Source organism: Microcebus murinus, chromosome 5, assembly GCF_040939455.1.
Source record: "Microcebus murinus isolate Inina chromosome 5, M.murinus_Inina_mat1.0, whole genome shotgun sequence".
Taxonomy (NCBI): domain Eukaryota; kingdom Metazoa; phylum Chordata; class Mammalia; order Primates; family Cheirogaleidae; genus Microcebus; species Microcebus murinus.
In genome coordinates, this window is record NC_134108.1 from 10,180,363 (window position 1) to 10,197,077 (window position 16,715).

The following is a 16,715-nucleotide window of genomic DNA, read 5'->3' on the forward strand; positions in this document are numbered from 1 at the left end:
GCAATCCATTGGGAAAGCAATGCAATAAAAAGGTATGGTTTATCAAAAAATATTCCACATGTTGTTTGTAGAAGCATGGAAATATAGGAGAAAAACAGGCAGCTAGATCCTCTATATGTAGTTTAATCACACTTTACTGTTACTGTTACTGTTGTGGTCTAGCCTACATACAGAGCTTATCTTTCTGTTTGGGTCTCTGTTCTGGAAATTGTTTTAAAATATTGCTTAATTTTAGAAATAGTATAGAACTAGCAGCAGGTGATAAATATATATATTTTGCTTGAGTTTTCACATGGAAAAGGAAAGCATAACAGATCATATTTTGGATTATAATTTTAAACTTGAATTTTACTTTAAATCTAAATTGATGACCCTCCCCAAAGACAGTGGCTATAATTATTAAATAGCATAAGTATTATTCAAGTACTGGAGTAGAGTCTACTCTTTAATATTTATGCAAACTCTTAAGTTGTCATTCCCTTCAACCAATTAATCAAGGAATGTAAATTGATTTTAATATTATCAAAATCAGGACCTAAATTAGGAGATAGCCCAAATATGCTATAAACTCCTTCTATCCACAGGTATTTTAGGGAACAGTTATGCCTCTATTACTATTCTAGATGAATATACAATATAGCCTCATTAGGCATGACTGTGGGGAAGTGGGTCTCCTCCAACATCCTTTTGGGAAGGCAGTTTGTTAATATACCTCAAAAACTTTGAAATTAATATGTTTTGAACTACTTCATGGAATTTATCATAAGGAATTACACAATATTTATATTTAATAATGTCATTACAAAGCCATTTAAAATAGCAATACATTGAAGAAAGAACCCTCTGCTCAAAAAGCAAGGTAATGATTAAATTCAGATAGATTTGTACCATGGGATACTATGCTGCCATGAAAGTACTAATATTTTTATAGCAATTATTTAAAATAGTGGAAGTCCAAATTGCACACAGAATGTCACCCCAATTTAAAAAACATAATGCTATACCTATATATATGTATGTGCCTGGAAAGAAGACTGAAATAACTAGTTCCTTAGGGTGGTAAGATTTGTTGAACAAAACTTATTGAGCTGCTGTGAAAAACAGCATAGTGTAATGAAAAACATTGTGGAATTTGAAGCCAGACTCAACCATTCATTATTAGTAAGACTTTGGACATTTATTTAATTCTTTGCACCTCAGTTTTCTCACCTGTAGAATGGGAACAATAATGGCACTTAGACAATGGAGTTGTTGTGAGGATTACATAAGTTAATATGTCTGAAGTATTTAAAATCTGCTTGGTACATAAGAAGTGCTATATAAATTTTATCACTTATTATTTTAGTTGTGCTAATTGCTGGGTGTACATTGATAAAAGAAAAAGACAGCAAACTCAGTCTAGAGGAGGAAATGAACAATCCCCAAATAATCACTTAGATCAATAATGAAAAAGCATGATAAATGCTGTGAAGAAAAATGATATAGTGTTTTTAGACAGAATAACTGGGGGAGAACCTAGTCAGACTGTGTAGTCACAGAATGCCTCCAGGCTGAAGTGACATTCAATCAGAGATATGAAATATGAGTCTCATGGAGTGCAGAAAGGGACAGCACGTGTGTGACCATCCTGAGGCTGAGTGCTGGGTACGGAGGAGGTGGCCAGAGCGCTGGTGCCCAGTGAGCCAAGGAGGAGCAGCTCAGGGGAAGCGGGAGCATAGGGGGGGCCAGACGAGGGTGTCTGGTGGCATTTATTCCAGGGCTCCAAGAAGCCTCTGGATGGATCTCAGCAGGGGAGGACCCTGGCCTGATTTCCTTCAAAGACCTCTTGGTTATGGGGTACACGTAGGCTTGGAGGTGAGGGTGACAGTATGCAGGTCGGTCCCCCTTGTGGCAGGGGGCAGGAGGGGGGACAGCCCAGGATGGTGGCAGTGGTGAAGCAAGGAGAGAACAGATGCCAGACATTTTGGAGCAAGAAGCAGTACACCTTAGAGATGGGGCATCAGGGGAGGAGAGGGCCCAGGCTGGTGTCCAGGCTCATCTCGTGAGCAGGAGGGTGGCCCCAGGACCCATGACGGCCCTCGAGGACAGCAGGGAGTCAGGAGGAAAACAACTTCCTTTCCCTTCTCTGTTAAACATATTTTCTCTAAAGAAAAACAAGTAAAGACAGTATTTAGCTTAAAAATATTTAGACATAGGCCAACTCAAAATTATTTGCTGACAAAAGTATAGGTGATGAGCAGAGCAGGAAAAAGAAAGCTCAGCAAGGAAAGAGGTATCAAAGAACGCATGTAATTTGCTGGGATTGCACTTTTTGGAGTTTATGGAATAAACTATTTTTTAAAAAAAAAAATCAGATGACATAATGTAGGCTGATGGGTAGCTTGTTTTTGAGTCCCTGTAAAACATACCAGGAGCATTTTCTCACATCACAAATTATGCTTGTAAAACATATTTTTAAATGTTTAATTGATACATAATATTTTTATATATTTATGGGGTACATGTGAAATTCTGATACATAAGTACAAACGTGTAACAAATCAAGGTATTTAAGGCAGCTATCACTTGGAACATTTATCATTTCTTTATGTTGGAGACATGTCACATCTTCTGTTCTAGGTATTTTTGAAATATACAATACATTGTTGTTAACCATACGTCACCCTACTGTGCTATTGAACACTAGAATTTGTTCCTTCTATCTAATTGAATTACCCATTAACCGACTTCTCTTCATCTCCTCCCCACAACACTTTCTAGTCTTTGGAAACTACCACTCTACTCTCTACCTCCACGAGATCAGCTTTTTAAGCTCCCACATGGGAGTGAGAACATGTGACGTTTGTCTTTCTGTGCCTTATTTCACTTAACATAATGACCTCCAGTTCCATCCATGTTGCTGCAGTTGACAGTATTTCATTCTTTTCTATGGCTGAATAGTATTCCACTGTGTATATATACCACATTCTCTTTATCTGTTCATCTGTTGATGACACTTAAGTTGATTCCGTGTCTTTTCTATTGCGATTAGTACAGTAATAAACATGGGGGTTTAAGTATCCCTTTGATATATTGATTTCCTTTCCTTTGGATAAATATCCAGCAGTAGGATTGCTGGGTTGTATGGTAAATGGCTTTACTAATTTACATTCCCACCAACAGTGTATAAGAGTTCCCTTTTCTCCACATCCTCACCTGCACTTGTTATTTTTTGTCTTCTTAGTATTAGCCATACTAACTGGGGTGAGAATCATATCTCATTGTATTTTTGATTTGCATTTCCCTGATAGTGATGTTGAGCATTTTTCCATATACCTGTTGGCCATTTGTATGTCTTCTTTTGAGAAATGTCTATTTATGTACTTCATCCACTTTTTAATGTGATTATTTTATTTATTTTTTTAATGTTGAGTTATTTGAGTTCTTCATATGTTCTGGATATTAGTCCCTTGTAGGATGAATAATTTGCAAATATTTTCTCCCATTCAATAGTTGTCTCTTTGCTTTGTCGATTGTTTCCTTTGCTGTGCTTTTTAGTTTCAGATAGCCCTGTTTGTCTATTTTTGTTTTTGTTGCCTGTGCTTTTGAAGTCTTAGCTATAAATTCTTTGCCTAGGCCAATGTCCTGAAGCATTCCCCTGTTTTATTCTAGTACTTTTATGGTTTTGGGTCTTACATTTAAGTCTTTAATACATTTTGAGTTGATTTTTATATATGGTGAAAGATTGGGGTCCAGTTTCATTCTTCTGCTTATGGATATCTAATTTTCACAGCATCATTTATGGAAGAGGGTGTCCTTTATCCAGTGTATTAATATGTTCTTGGCACCTTTGTCAAAGATCAGTTGGCTGTAAATACATGGATTTATTCTGAGTTCTCTATTCTGTTCCATTGGTCTGTGTGTCTGTTTTTATACCAATACCATGCAGTTTTGGTATGAAATGTAGTTTTAATGGTTACATAATATCTTGTTTGTAGATGTGCAATATTTTAAAAATGAATTGTTTAGCCATTTAGGTTATCTTCAATTTTTCCTCAATATAAAGAGAGCAATGACTCTTATTGTAGGTTTTTCTTTGAATGTGTGCATAATAACTTACTGAAGATGAATTTTTGGAAATGGACTTGTTCTTTCAAAAATTCTTAGTATTTTTTTTTTTTTTTGCCTGATACCTCTTTGCCTAGTCCTTAACTTCTTTGAGGGACACTTTGCTTTATGTTACCTTTCTTCCCTCCCTCCCTGCCACTCTGTTTCCCTATCTTTTTCTCCTTTTCTTTTCCTCATCTATAACCTGCCAGTTCTTAGCTCATTAGGGAGTTTAATCCATTTAAATTATTGTTATATGCAGTGTGTTTGGTTTTCTGTTATTTTATGCTTGTTTGCTGCTTTCTTTGATTTTTGTTTTTTGGATACAAGCTATATTTTTTTCCATTTATTCCAAAGTTTCACAATATCCCTATCTTTCCAGTTTCTGCTCAGAACAACCCCTGGCATCACACTAGTATGCAGCCAATGGTGTGGAAAACCAGACGTGTTCTCTTTATAATTCTCCTAGTGTTTCCTGTTTCCATTGAAATTACCCAGCCTGTGTCTGTGAGTGCCACGGTCAGCGGTGAAGAGCTTTTCTTATCTCCTCCCCTGGAGGTGGAGAGGACACTTTGTTCCTCTTACCTCTACTAGCTTTCATTCCATTTATTTTATTATATGCTAAGCAGTAAGATTCCCCTGTTGGCATTATTTTTTGTTATACATAGAAACCCATTTTATTTGTACTATTAGTGCAAAAAGAATTTTCTAAAATGTTTCAGGGTCCTGCACTAGATACTTCTCAAAGTATCAGTCTCCTGCTGTGCGTCTCAGGTGTGGGTGCTTCCCCTTTGTTCTGTATATTGATGTTTTTCCCTCTTGACTCATCCTCAAACAGTGTACAGACTCTGTTTTTGTCCATAAATGGGGTCTAAATGATCCTTGGTCTCTCAGCCTTCACGTGTGCTATTGGAATCCTCTTTTCAGGGATGGCCACAGCCACAGGGATGGCCGAGTGCCTCTCCGTCTGGTGTGTAGTTGGCTGTGGATTTCCATCCTAGGCTCTACTCAGGGGGATTTCTCTCCTCCACTGTATTCCTGTTCTTAGGTACATCAAGAGAACCTAGCAGATAAAGGCAGTAATTACCAGTGTGCCTGAAACTTTTGTATCTGCCTTAGCCTACGCTATTTGACAGTGGGGGCTTCACCTACCAGAACTCTTCGTATCACACTGCACTCCCTTCTTACTCAGTGGTTTGCTGGGAATTCCAGTAAATGGTCAGAGAAAGAATGAAGGGAGTGTGTATGTGTGTGTGTGTAAGACAGTGAGTGGGGAGAGAAAGGGATGAGAGAGAGAGAGAGAAAGAGAGAAAGAGAATGGTGCTGTAGTTCAGGAACCCTCAAAGGTATCACTGTCAATTAACAGAGTCTAGAAACCTGGGGCAGTGAGACAATGGGAGAAGGGAAGGGTCATTTACCATATAAAAATTTGTACCTGTAGAGCCGCAGTCATAGCATATCACAGTAATGGATATTTATTTTAAATGTATTCAATTATTCTTTTATTAAGAAAAGTTTAATTATATTTTATGTAATCTCTAATTGGCAGGTAAATTTAAGGCTCATTGTAGAAGATCTCTAAATGGTGTTAAAATAAAATAGTTTAGCATTTAACGAGTTAATCCCCAGGTCTCCTCAGTGACGGATTTCTCAACCTTCTGATGACTGTGATTTAAAACAAATGAGTATTGCAACGATTTCTTCCTTGGGTTTTCCGAACCAGTGTTCCCCTGCCAGAACGTGAAGGATTGTGTTCTGACACTAGAGTCTGCGGTTTTGAGAACCAAGTTGAGATGTCCACGGACAGGAGGAGCCATTCTATAAAGAAAGAAATCACAGTATCTTAGGTGCTGCCTGGAAACATAATGTATTAGTTTTCTGTGACTGGTGTAAGAGATTATCACCAACCAGGTGACTTAAAACAACAGAAATGTATTTTCTCACAGGTCTGGAGGCCAGAGCCTGAAATCAAGGTCACACTTCTGGAGGGTCTAGGGAAGAATCTTCTTTGTCTTGTCCAGCTCCTGGTGGCTGCCACATTCCTTGGCATGTGGCTGCATCATTCCAGCCGTTCATCACATTGCCCCCTTGTCTTCCATCCCTGTGTGTTCTTTTCTTTCATTCTCTTTTTGCCCTTTTCTTTGCTTTGCTTTGCTTTTTGCTTTGCTTTGCTTTGCTTTGCTTTGCTTTTTGGATAGGGTCTCTTTCTGTCACTCAGGCTGGGATGCAGTGGTGCAATCACAGCTCACGGCAGCCTCCGATTCCTGTGCTCAGGCGATTCTCCTGCCTCAAGCTCCTGAGTAGCTGGGACTACAGGCATGCACCACCATGTCCTGCTAATTTTTAAAAATTTTTTGTAGAGATAGGTCTCACTGTGTGGCTTAGGCTGGTCTCAAACTCCTGGCCTCAAAGGATCCTCCTGCCTCAGCCTCCCAAAGTGCTGGGATTACAGGTGTGAGCCACCATGCCCAGCAAGATCCTTTAAAAAATTATATCTGCAAAGATCCCTTTTTAAAATAAGGTCATATCCACACGTTCTGGAGATTAGGTTGTAGACATATCTTTTTTGGGGAGACTGTTCAACCCACCACACACAATTTCTTAACAGATTTTATGTATAGCAATTAACTTTGTATGACTAAATCCCACCATAGTCACATTTATTGAATAAGACCAAGGCTCTAGTATTCATGAGAATGTAAACAAAGGTTATATATGGATCGACCTCCACTTTTTTAAGCCAACATTTAAAGAAAGTCAGCAAGCACTGTCACTAATTGCGACAGTGAGTGAATGAGTGAGCTGTAACTTTTTCCCACCCCACTCTTCAGCAAGGGGACCCTGCCGAAATGCAGGTGGCAAGAGAGGTTGGGGACTGTAACTGCGGTGTCTGGCCCTGGTGGGAGTGTGCCTGTGTGTGGGGAGGAAATGGAATTGTAGGGTGTTAGTCTTGGAGAAAAGGAGATGCCTCCATCTCTGAAAGGAGGAACTAAATGCGGAGGGAGTGGGAACCCTGGGGCAGAGCCAGACCTGTCTGGAGCTTCTGGGGATGTCAAAGTTGGAGAGATGATGGGGATGGGGCGAGGGAGGAGAGAGGTTCTTAAAGAAGATCTCAGAAATGACTCAGTCTGCCATCAAGGGGAGTTCGGTGAGCACGTTGTTGGCACATGGGGCATATTTCATATTCCCTGCCGTCCCCACTCCCCAAGCCCCAGGAGGCAGGGGATGGGTGATGATGGAGCAGAAAAATGTGCATTTTAAAGTACCTTTCTCCATGGACCTCAAAGTTGGTTGCTGATTTTAAAAGGCATTTATCTTGCAGAGTTAGCTATGGTTTTATTTTCATTTTTTCAGACCTCAGCTCATCAATGCCGGGGTTACCTAGGAAATTAATTTGAAGGTCTCCCGGCACACGGGGGGAAGTTTTTCACCATCACATGGCCTGACCATCTCAGCAACGTTGACCTCTGTCCCCTGGGGCTCTAGGGAGGAGGGTGTCCCTAAGGTCAGCATGGGAGTTAGCTGGGAGCTGTGTGAAGGAAGACCTCGCCAACTTAGACCAGAGAAGGCTCATTTTTTTTCTTTTTTGAACTGCACAACCAACATTGTCTTCCCTGATTGCTATTAAAAGAGGAGAAGAAGGAGGGCAGGGTGAATATTTATTGGACACTTCCCCTCATTTATCTTGTTTACTCTTCTCAAGTGATAGACACATTCCCACTGCAATTTTGATAAATATGGATAGAGAAGTTCCTGAGAGGTTAAGTCACATGGCCGAGGTTCCCTACTGAGAGTGGACACTGGGGTTGGGGCTGAGGCAGCCAACGGGTGTCCCCTCCTTTCTGCCCGGGTCTCTGGGGTCTGCTGGCCTGTTCCTCTCAGCTCCTTTCATCCCACCACTTCCCGACTCTGCTCCCTGTCTAAGACTGCCTTCACCCTCAGTCTTCGCACCCCACTTCATTTTCTCCACAGCACCAGGTGTGAGGTGTCTGGGGTCTGCTCACCCACTAGAATGTAAACACCACAACAGGCTACCTCGTTCTCTATGGCATTCCTGGGCCTGGCTTTGTAGTAAGCCCTCAATATGTATTTGTTGAATGAAGGAACAAACGAATCAATGAGCGAATATATTACTTTCCTAGTGACATTTGCTAGACATTTTGGCACCATTTCCCTCTGAGGTCAATGTGGGCCAACTTTAAGGCTAATTGTGATGCTGTGTTTTTTTTTTTTTTTTTTTTGGACCTGACAAGTCATCTCACAACACAACCTATGTAGTGTCAAGATGTCCAAGGCAAAGCAGAATAATAAGTATACTAAATTTAAAAAAAATGAAATTAGACAAGATAAATAACTAATCCTTGGTTTGGGGATCTTTTTCCAGTCTGAATTCCCTTTAGCATTTAGGCTAAAAAACCACCCAGCTCATGTAATGGAGGTGTAGGAGAGAATAATCTGTTGGTTTTAGTTGACTATTAGCTTAATAGTTAATTGTGGAACCTGGATGATTTTAAGGGTTGTAATCTATTCATGGATATCAGCATGATAGTGAGAGAAATGTCCAAAACTGAACTCATTATCTTCCTCCCAAAACGTTTCTACTCCAGTATTCCCGGTCTTAGTGATGGCAGCCGAGTGCTTTGTTGCCTAAGCCATACATAGCAGGGCGGGGGGGGGGGGGGGGGGTCATGTTAAACTCCTTCACTTCCCTTCAGATCCCAAAGTAATGAAGTCTTGTTGAAGCCACTTCTCTGCTTATCATTTCAGCTCTGTCTCGTCTTAGAAACTGCATTATGTTCATCTCACCTGCCAACTTCATGGTCGCGCTCAATAACACACAAATTTCATAGTGCATTGTGCTATTTCAGAATTCTATGCCTCTGCTTATACTCTTCTCAGACAGAATGTCTTGTCATTCTGTCTACCCCTCCACACCCACTCAATTTTCAATACTCAAATCAAGTGTTGTCTTCCCATTGAAACCTTTCCTGTTTCTTTCCACGGGTAGAATCAGCCACTCCTCTCTGTGGATACCTGGCACACCTTGTACACACTTAATTCATGTGTTTCTGTAGTGCCTAGCATAGCACCTTATTCGAAGTACTCCATGCCTGCTTACTGAATGAAGATGGAGATCTACAGGAGGTTGGAGGCAGTTGGCTTTATTTGCACTGTAACTAAATCTACAGTGTAATGAAGTGTCTCACATTGCAGGTCCTAAATCTGTATGGTTGAGAAGCAGGAAAACCTGGGATTTAGAAATTCACAATGGGTGCTCTATAAAGTGTGTCATGGATAATCTTTACATGAATAATTGACAGTTGACTGTGGCATCATCAATTAGTAATGGAGGTCAGTCTTATTTCATTAGAATATAACTTCCTGGAGGTACAGCTTTTGTTCATTTATGTCTGAATTTATTTAAAGTACAGTGTCAAAAATAGTGTGGGTGCTCAAAAAGTTGAAAATAAATTAATCAAGAATATCAGGTTCCAGAGTGACCAAAGGAGAGGCTGATATTCAGGAAATCCATTTGCTCTCATTAATAAAACAATCTTATCCATATTAAAGTAACAGAAGATGAGGATAGGAAAAGGATCTATTAGTGTGGTCCAGCTGCGGACCTCTAAGATCATTCCTTCCTTCACGGAGCTCATGAATAATGAAATAAATCGGTGTGACACCAGGGAATAAGCTGTAAAGTGTCACAAAATGCCAGGAACAAAATCCATCCAAAGTGCTCTTTTTCTTCCTGAGGAAAAACCTAAAAGAACTTTTCTGATTACCTGACAGTCCATTTAATCCCCAGGAAACATTCCTTTGTTATGGTTTCAAGGAGAATTACTTGAAATAATCCTTTGTACAATGTGCCTGGTTCTATTTTAGTTTTAAATCGTGTCCCCTTTCTTTTTGAATTTGTTAAAAAAAAAAAAAGACATCTAATCAATGCCCAAGTGGAAGTGGTATGGCCAAGTGTGAGTTTCTTTCTCTCCAGGATGAAGTTACCTTTTGTGTCGAGGCCCTTTTAAGAGAGACTTGAAAGACTTCAGGAGCTGAGAAAGAATAATAAAAAAAATTTCCTGAATGTTATAATTAAACTGTACAGGCTTAACCATCTCTCTTGAATATTATTGAAGAGGAGCATGCTTTTCGACCAGCTCCGTCTGCTGATGCTCACAGTGACCCAGATTTCAGGGGACTCGGGCACTTCTCAGATAAACACCCAGGAGAATTCAGAGCATCTGGTCTAGGGAGCAACCAGCCCTGCCAGCAGTCAGGCTGGTCAATTGCTTACCAGTTGAAAGTGGCGATAAAGAAGAAAAGGAAAGGGAAGGAAAGGAGTCCAATATCCTGTATGCCACTGAGACTTTCCCATATTTTGGTTTGGAAATGCATCAAAGCAATAAGAATAAAGAGAGAGAAAAAAAAACCCAGGGGGTTTTAATTTAGAAAATAAGGCACATTTGAATTTACACGTGTGGACTGTCTTAGAGATGAAGATAAGTGGCTTTGGGGTGAGCTTGCTGGTGGCTACCCCCTCCCTTATTCTAGAGTATCCTTGATAGAGATTTATTTATCATAAAATCATCAGACAGTATCCCTATAGCAGTTATCCAGTGCTCTCCTGACTTAAATATGTTCTTATCTTCCTCATGTTTTTCCTTTCCCTTTCCACTCTCCAAAGTGGGTAAGGAGGTGGGGCTGGGGATGAGCAAAATGCAAAATGCAAAATGAATTACTAGTTAACACAGATGCAATAATTCAGTTCACTGCGCAGGCACTTTATTTTTGTCTTTCAAAAACGTATTGCCTTTTTTCTTCTTCTAGAGACAGAATTTCATTTTGATCTTTAAATAGTAACATAAGGTTAAACCATAGAGTAATTTTTTTTTTTTGTTAAAGAATGAAAACTGTCTTAATAATTTTGGGTTAGCTGGTTGCAAAGAAGCTTCTTGTAAATGTAAGATGGCAACTTTGCCCACTCTTTTACTTGTTTAGGGGATTTCAGATTTTTCTTAGGGCTTTTTTCCCCTTTTACTTTATTTTAGGGGACAATGGTAGATTCCATGACTGCGTTTTAAAACAAACGTATAGTTAAAAATAATATCCAATTTGGCCTTAACTAGAGCATGGCAGAAATAACAAAAGGCAGTTAATGTGGTATGAACTAAATGCTTGTGTCAAGTTGCCAGCACATTATCTTTGTGTCTTAACAAGGAGGACTTCACTTGCAGAAATGGCTCTTGACAAAGTTAAGTGGTCCTATATATTGTTTGGGAAATTGCCCTTATTTTGTGTGCTTCTTGTTCCAGTAATGGAACCCATGAGCAGTAGATAATTGTAGCAGCCTCATCTATCAAATAATATTAGAAGTCAACAGCTATAATCTGAGCCACTTGCTTTACACAGCTTTTCTCTGTATTTTCTGTTCAAATTGTCAGTTGTTACCTGTAAGTGTCCCCATTCCCTGTGGTTGATAGAAGCAAAAAGATTTAAGTAAATCAGGAGGTGAGCAGTGTGCAGACTTGGGCACAGGCTCCACAGCCAGTGTACCACAGCAGATGATAACAGTTCCCTTGAACAGGGAAAATCATGGTTCTTTGTACTGCATTATATGTTACTATTACTGGTGCACAGGCTGGGTGAAAGGGTGTTTTTAGAGATACTCTGGGCAGTTAAAAACTGAGTTTAAGAGGGTCAGAAATAAACCTCTCATTACTGGAGGGTAAACACATGTAGCATTTCAGCATTCTGACCTACTTTCATTCATTTCTCATATCCCTGTGTTAAAAGCAAAGTTGCCCAAAAATAGAGCTGTGCAAGCTTGGTGTTAGGTACTTCGGTATTTACTATCTCCCATAAAGTTATTTGTAGGTATGAAATATTTCATAATAAAAAAGAGAATGCTAGTTTTCCTGGAATAGTTTATAAACATCTTTGGGTTGCTTTCTCTATCAAATAAAAATCAGAAAAATATCAAAAGCAATAATGTATTAATAAAAACATGAATACACCCCAGCCAATGGTAGATTGCTTTTATGTACATAATCATATATAAATGATATAAAACTTATATATTAGATCTCTATATTTATATATGAATTATAGGTATTATGTATATATAGAATCATGTTGTGCCTACTGTGTAGTGTCCTGTTTTTTCTCACTTAATATATGTTAAACATATTTTTATGTTCATAAATATTCATTTACTGCACCATATTTGATAGCTGCCTTATATTCCATTACTTGTGTTCCCTATTGTTGGACATTTAGATTACTTTCAAATTTTTACTACATAAACACTGCTGCAATGCATATCCTTGTGGCTAAGACCTTATCAACATCTATGAAAACTTCTTTAGGTAAAATTATTAGAAGGATTAATGGTTTAAAGGGTTTGTGCAGAAGAGGGCCAGCTGATTTCTGCTATTATTCAATACAAGCAGTATGTGAAAGAGACTGACTTGCTTTCTACCCTCAGCAATGGCTATGTCCAGATGCTTTTTAGATGTTTACAGCTGCACAGAGATGGTTGAAGGAAAATGGGGAGTGGGTGTTGCAAGTCGTTGAGCACCTGCTGGTGGTGGTGATCTGGGACAGATCCAGCAAGACCGAGAAGGTGTCCTGAGCAGGGAGCAGAGCACCTGTGGTTGGGGAATGACACAGTCAGAGACACAAAGGCACTGAAATAAGCAGGCTAGCCTGAGCAGTGACCAACAGGTGGCTGTGTAGCAGGTGGAACTTGCTGTGTGTCTGTCCCAATGACCTCTCCTTTCTTTGAACTCCTATAGGATTCACATTATATCATACCCTTTAACATAATAAAACTACCTATTCTCTCATGATGCTCTGCCATTGAATATTTGTTGGTGGTGTTTTCCCAACAGGATTATAAGTTCTCCAGGGCAAGGAACAACACAAGTGCCCCGAGAACCCAGCATGGTCAAAGCAGAGAGAGGCTGACTAGCAGAGGTTTGAAAACTCACCCCATGGACTGAGCTGCCCCTGTCTGCCTTTGAATTCCAATAGTTTTTTTTATTTTTATTTTTTATTTTATTTCAACATATTATGGGGGATCCAGTAGTTTTGCTCATTTCATTTTTCTTTTATAGGTGATTTTGTTTAGGAGAGAGATCTGGGATTATGAAACATCAGCTGTGCACCATTTTTTTTTAACCTAGCAATTTAAAGATTCAACCCAAATGATCAAATCAGTGATCCTGTTTTTGATTTTATTACTTTTGGGCATTTCAGCGACCCTCAGTTTCCCAATTTGAGTATTGTACTTCCCAATCCCAATGGGGCAGGATTGCCATTGCAAGCCCTGGGTGCTCAGAAGCAGGACTGGAAAATCGGGATCTGTGTGTGGCCTTTTTCCAGTGGGGTGATAGATGATATTTATTAATAACTTATTCTCAAGAGCTGTCATCCTATGGCTTCTTGTGCTGGCCTGTACCAAACGAAGCATAAAGTCAGGTGAAAAGGCCGCCATTAGCTCTTTGTGGAGCTCAATGGAAAAATATTTGGATCAACTGGAAGTTCCTATACTGAGGACTTGGGGCCCAACAGCAGCTGTGCTTTAAGGCTTTGACTGCTGGACAGTCACCTTCCCAGCTAACCGAGAGGCTGTGTTTCCATTTCCATGGTTGAATAACGGCACAGGGCCAGGGCCACGGATGCTTTCCTACCCAGAAAAGGCCAATATTTCAGCCTTCATGCCCTGAGACACAGCCATTTGCACTTCTAACATTATGATAATTTTTCACATGTGGTATTTCAACAAATTGCATATATAGTTCAACAGTTGTTCTTGACACCAACGAAGAAAGAAAGGCTATTAGTACTTTATACAGTTGTGTGGTGAAAATTACCAATTGCATTAGAGATGTGCCATGTGACTCTCCTCTAATGTATATTGCCTACAAAAAAAAAAATCAGTAGGAATTAAAAATGGTGGAGCTGTGTTTGAAGGTGCAGCAATACTAATCAATACTAATGCTACCGAGATGCAAAGCTGTGGTGGCAGTCAGGGAACTAAGAAGGATCCCCTGATACTTGAAATAGCTTCAAAATTAAATGGAAAATCTGAGCTAGGATTAAATGAATACTCGTTTACCTGGATAATGTGTAAAGTAAGATAAAGTGAAGAATTAACCTGTGCATATGAGTGTCACTGTTAGTGTGTAATTCTCCAGAATGAATTTAAAGTGCTAGAAAGCAGGTTGACCATTTGCTTAACTGCTATAGATTTGAGCATTATAATTTTCATAATAAATAAATATTATTAAGGACTGACATTGCTCTGAAATGCTTATGTTAATTTACAGTCCCTAAGAAATTTGGTATGAAGACAAACACATTCATGCATATATTGAAGATAAAGATAGTTTATTCAGGGACTACTATACACCCAGGTTTCCAACCTATGTTATTACATTTCTACAACAATACTGCAAGATACTTATAACTAATCTCATTTTACGGATGAATAAACAGAGACCCATAGAGGTTAAGTGATAAAGCTAATAAGTGGCAAAGGTGTGAATCAAATACAGGTCTATATGATCTCAAGCCAGTGTGCTAACCCACTTTGCTGTGCTATTTTACTAAAACTCTTTTTTTTTTGATACAGAAAGTTACCTGACTTGTCGGGCTTAAAAATGACTGTGTTGGTTACAAGATAGCAATATTTAATTCCATTCAACTTCATTCCTTTAAAAGAAAAAATTAGTCCACGTGCAGCTGATTGCTTTGCTCTTTGTGTATCTGTTTTCGTGTGAAGGTTCATAGCAATGTATTGACTTTCTTCATCATCTAAGTTGTATGCACCTAATGATACTTATTAGTATGCTTAGTGACCTTCTCTAAATTTTTTGCAATAAGAATACACCCCAAACAACTCATCTAAGTAGTTTTTAGTTGGTAAGATGCCTTCAGTGACCAAGCTAAAGCCATATATAGTCATTTATGTGAATGCTATTCTTGCAATTACTGTTGGAGTGACAGTTTCTCTGAGATATTTGAATGATGCAACTTGTTCAAGTTTAATGCTATCTATTATGAACTCTGCTGCATGCTGTTAATAGCTGGAAGGCATTGATTTTGTTTTCTGCTCTCTTATCTCAAGCCCATACATTTTGCTTGCATTATTGACTGTTCTGATCATTTCATGCACCATCTCTTTAGAAGATGTATAAATCAATGTCAGCAATGAAACTTAAGTTGTTTATTAGGCTGCCATGTAGGTTTACACCTTCATGAAAATCATCTAATGTGGTCGGTGTCAGATGTTTCAAACAATTGTTGACCAGGTCTGATGAAAGAGGACAGCCTTGGAACATGTCACCACTGGAGTAGGAAAGTTCATTCAATTATTTATTTGGGTCACATGTTATACTTGACTGGATGCACTTTTTAATGATGTTAATTAACTTCTTCAGGGTGTTAAATTAGTTTAGAACTGCTATGATTAGAGCATGACATAAATTGGACTCTTCTATTCTAGGAGATGCATTTGAGTTTTACACACCGAAAGGATATTTTGTACTGAATTAGTGCAAATGAAACTGCATTGCTTACATTTGAGCATAACTTGATAGAAGACCCACACAGACTTCAGATCAATTTCACACTTAAATCACAGAGTCAAAAAACAAGTGCAGGAGCCTGAAAGCTTGTCCATCATTTTATGCAATTACCGAGTTCTTTACCCAACGCCGAAAGAGCATCAAATTGCTCCTCTAATCCAATAAAAAGTGTTTTCCATAATTAAGGCAATTACAAAATGCATTACAAAATCCATTCTTAGGGTTCAGCTCCTAAATGCCTCCTGTGCATAAAGCACATTTTTGGATTAGTTCAGACTTTATTTTTTTCCCTAATTTTTACCATGCTTTTGATTCATGTCTCCTGTTTAAGATTTTGTAGGGCATTTTTTCAGATGTAGAGATCTGTTCTCCTCTTGGTACCAAAGGTGAAGGGTTACACAGGGCTGCATTACTCACGGCCAAGTTCTGGGGCAGCTGTGGGTCCAGGAATATGGAGTGGCTGGCATTGTGGGAGGTGTGTGTTTGGAGAGTCCTCCCTCAGCAATCGGTCACCTGGACTTGGGCATGATCTCAAAACCCTGCTCACCAGTTGAAAACTAAATTCAGAGGAAAACATGGTAATTAAATTGTCTCTAAGTATTTATTGCTTGGCTATTTTAAAAATTCAACTCATAATCAAATATAAGTTCAAGGAAAATTTATTTTTTAAATACATATTTATGTGGGAGATGCTTTGTAGAGGGTTAAATTAATTGTGTTCCCCAAAAGATACGTCCACATAGAACTTCAGAATGTGGCTTATGGAATAAGGGTCTTTTCAGGTAAGGACTTTGAGATGAGATCACTCTGGAGTGGGCTGGATCTCAAATCCAAACCTAAGTCCTGGGAAGAGAAGAGGAGAGAAAAGAGACAGAAATATAGAGTGAGGAAGGCCCCATGAAGACAGAGGCAGAGACCGGAGTTAAGCAGCCCTGTGCCAGGGCTCGTGGCAGCGCCAAAAGCCGGAGAGAGGAAGGGGACGGCATCTCTCTTAGAGCCTCCCAGGGAACCAGTCTTCTGACACCTCTGTTTTGTACT

The 16,715-nt window shown here is 39.2% G+C and overlaps 1 long non-coding RNA gene across 1 annotated transcript in view; it reads left to right on the top strand.

The window, feature by feature from the left end:
• Nucleotides 1–16,715, top strand: part of LOC105868592 (uncharacterized) — a 443,787-nt gene that overhangs the window by 167,810 nt on the left and 259,262 nt on the right. The gene's annotated exons all lie outside the window — the stretch shown is intronic.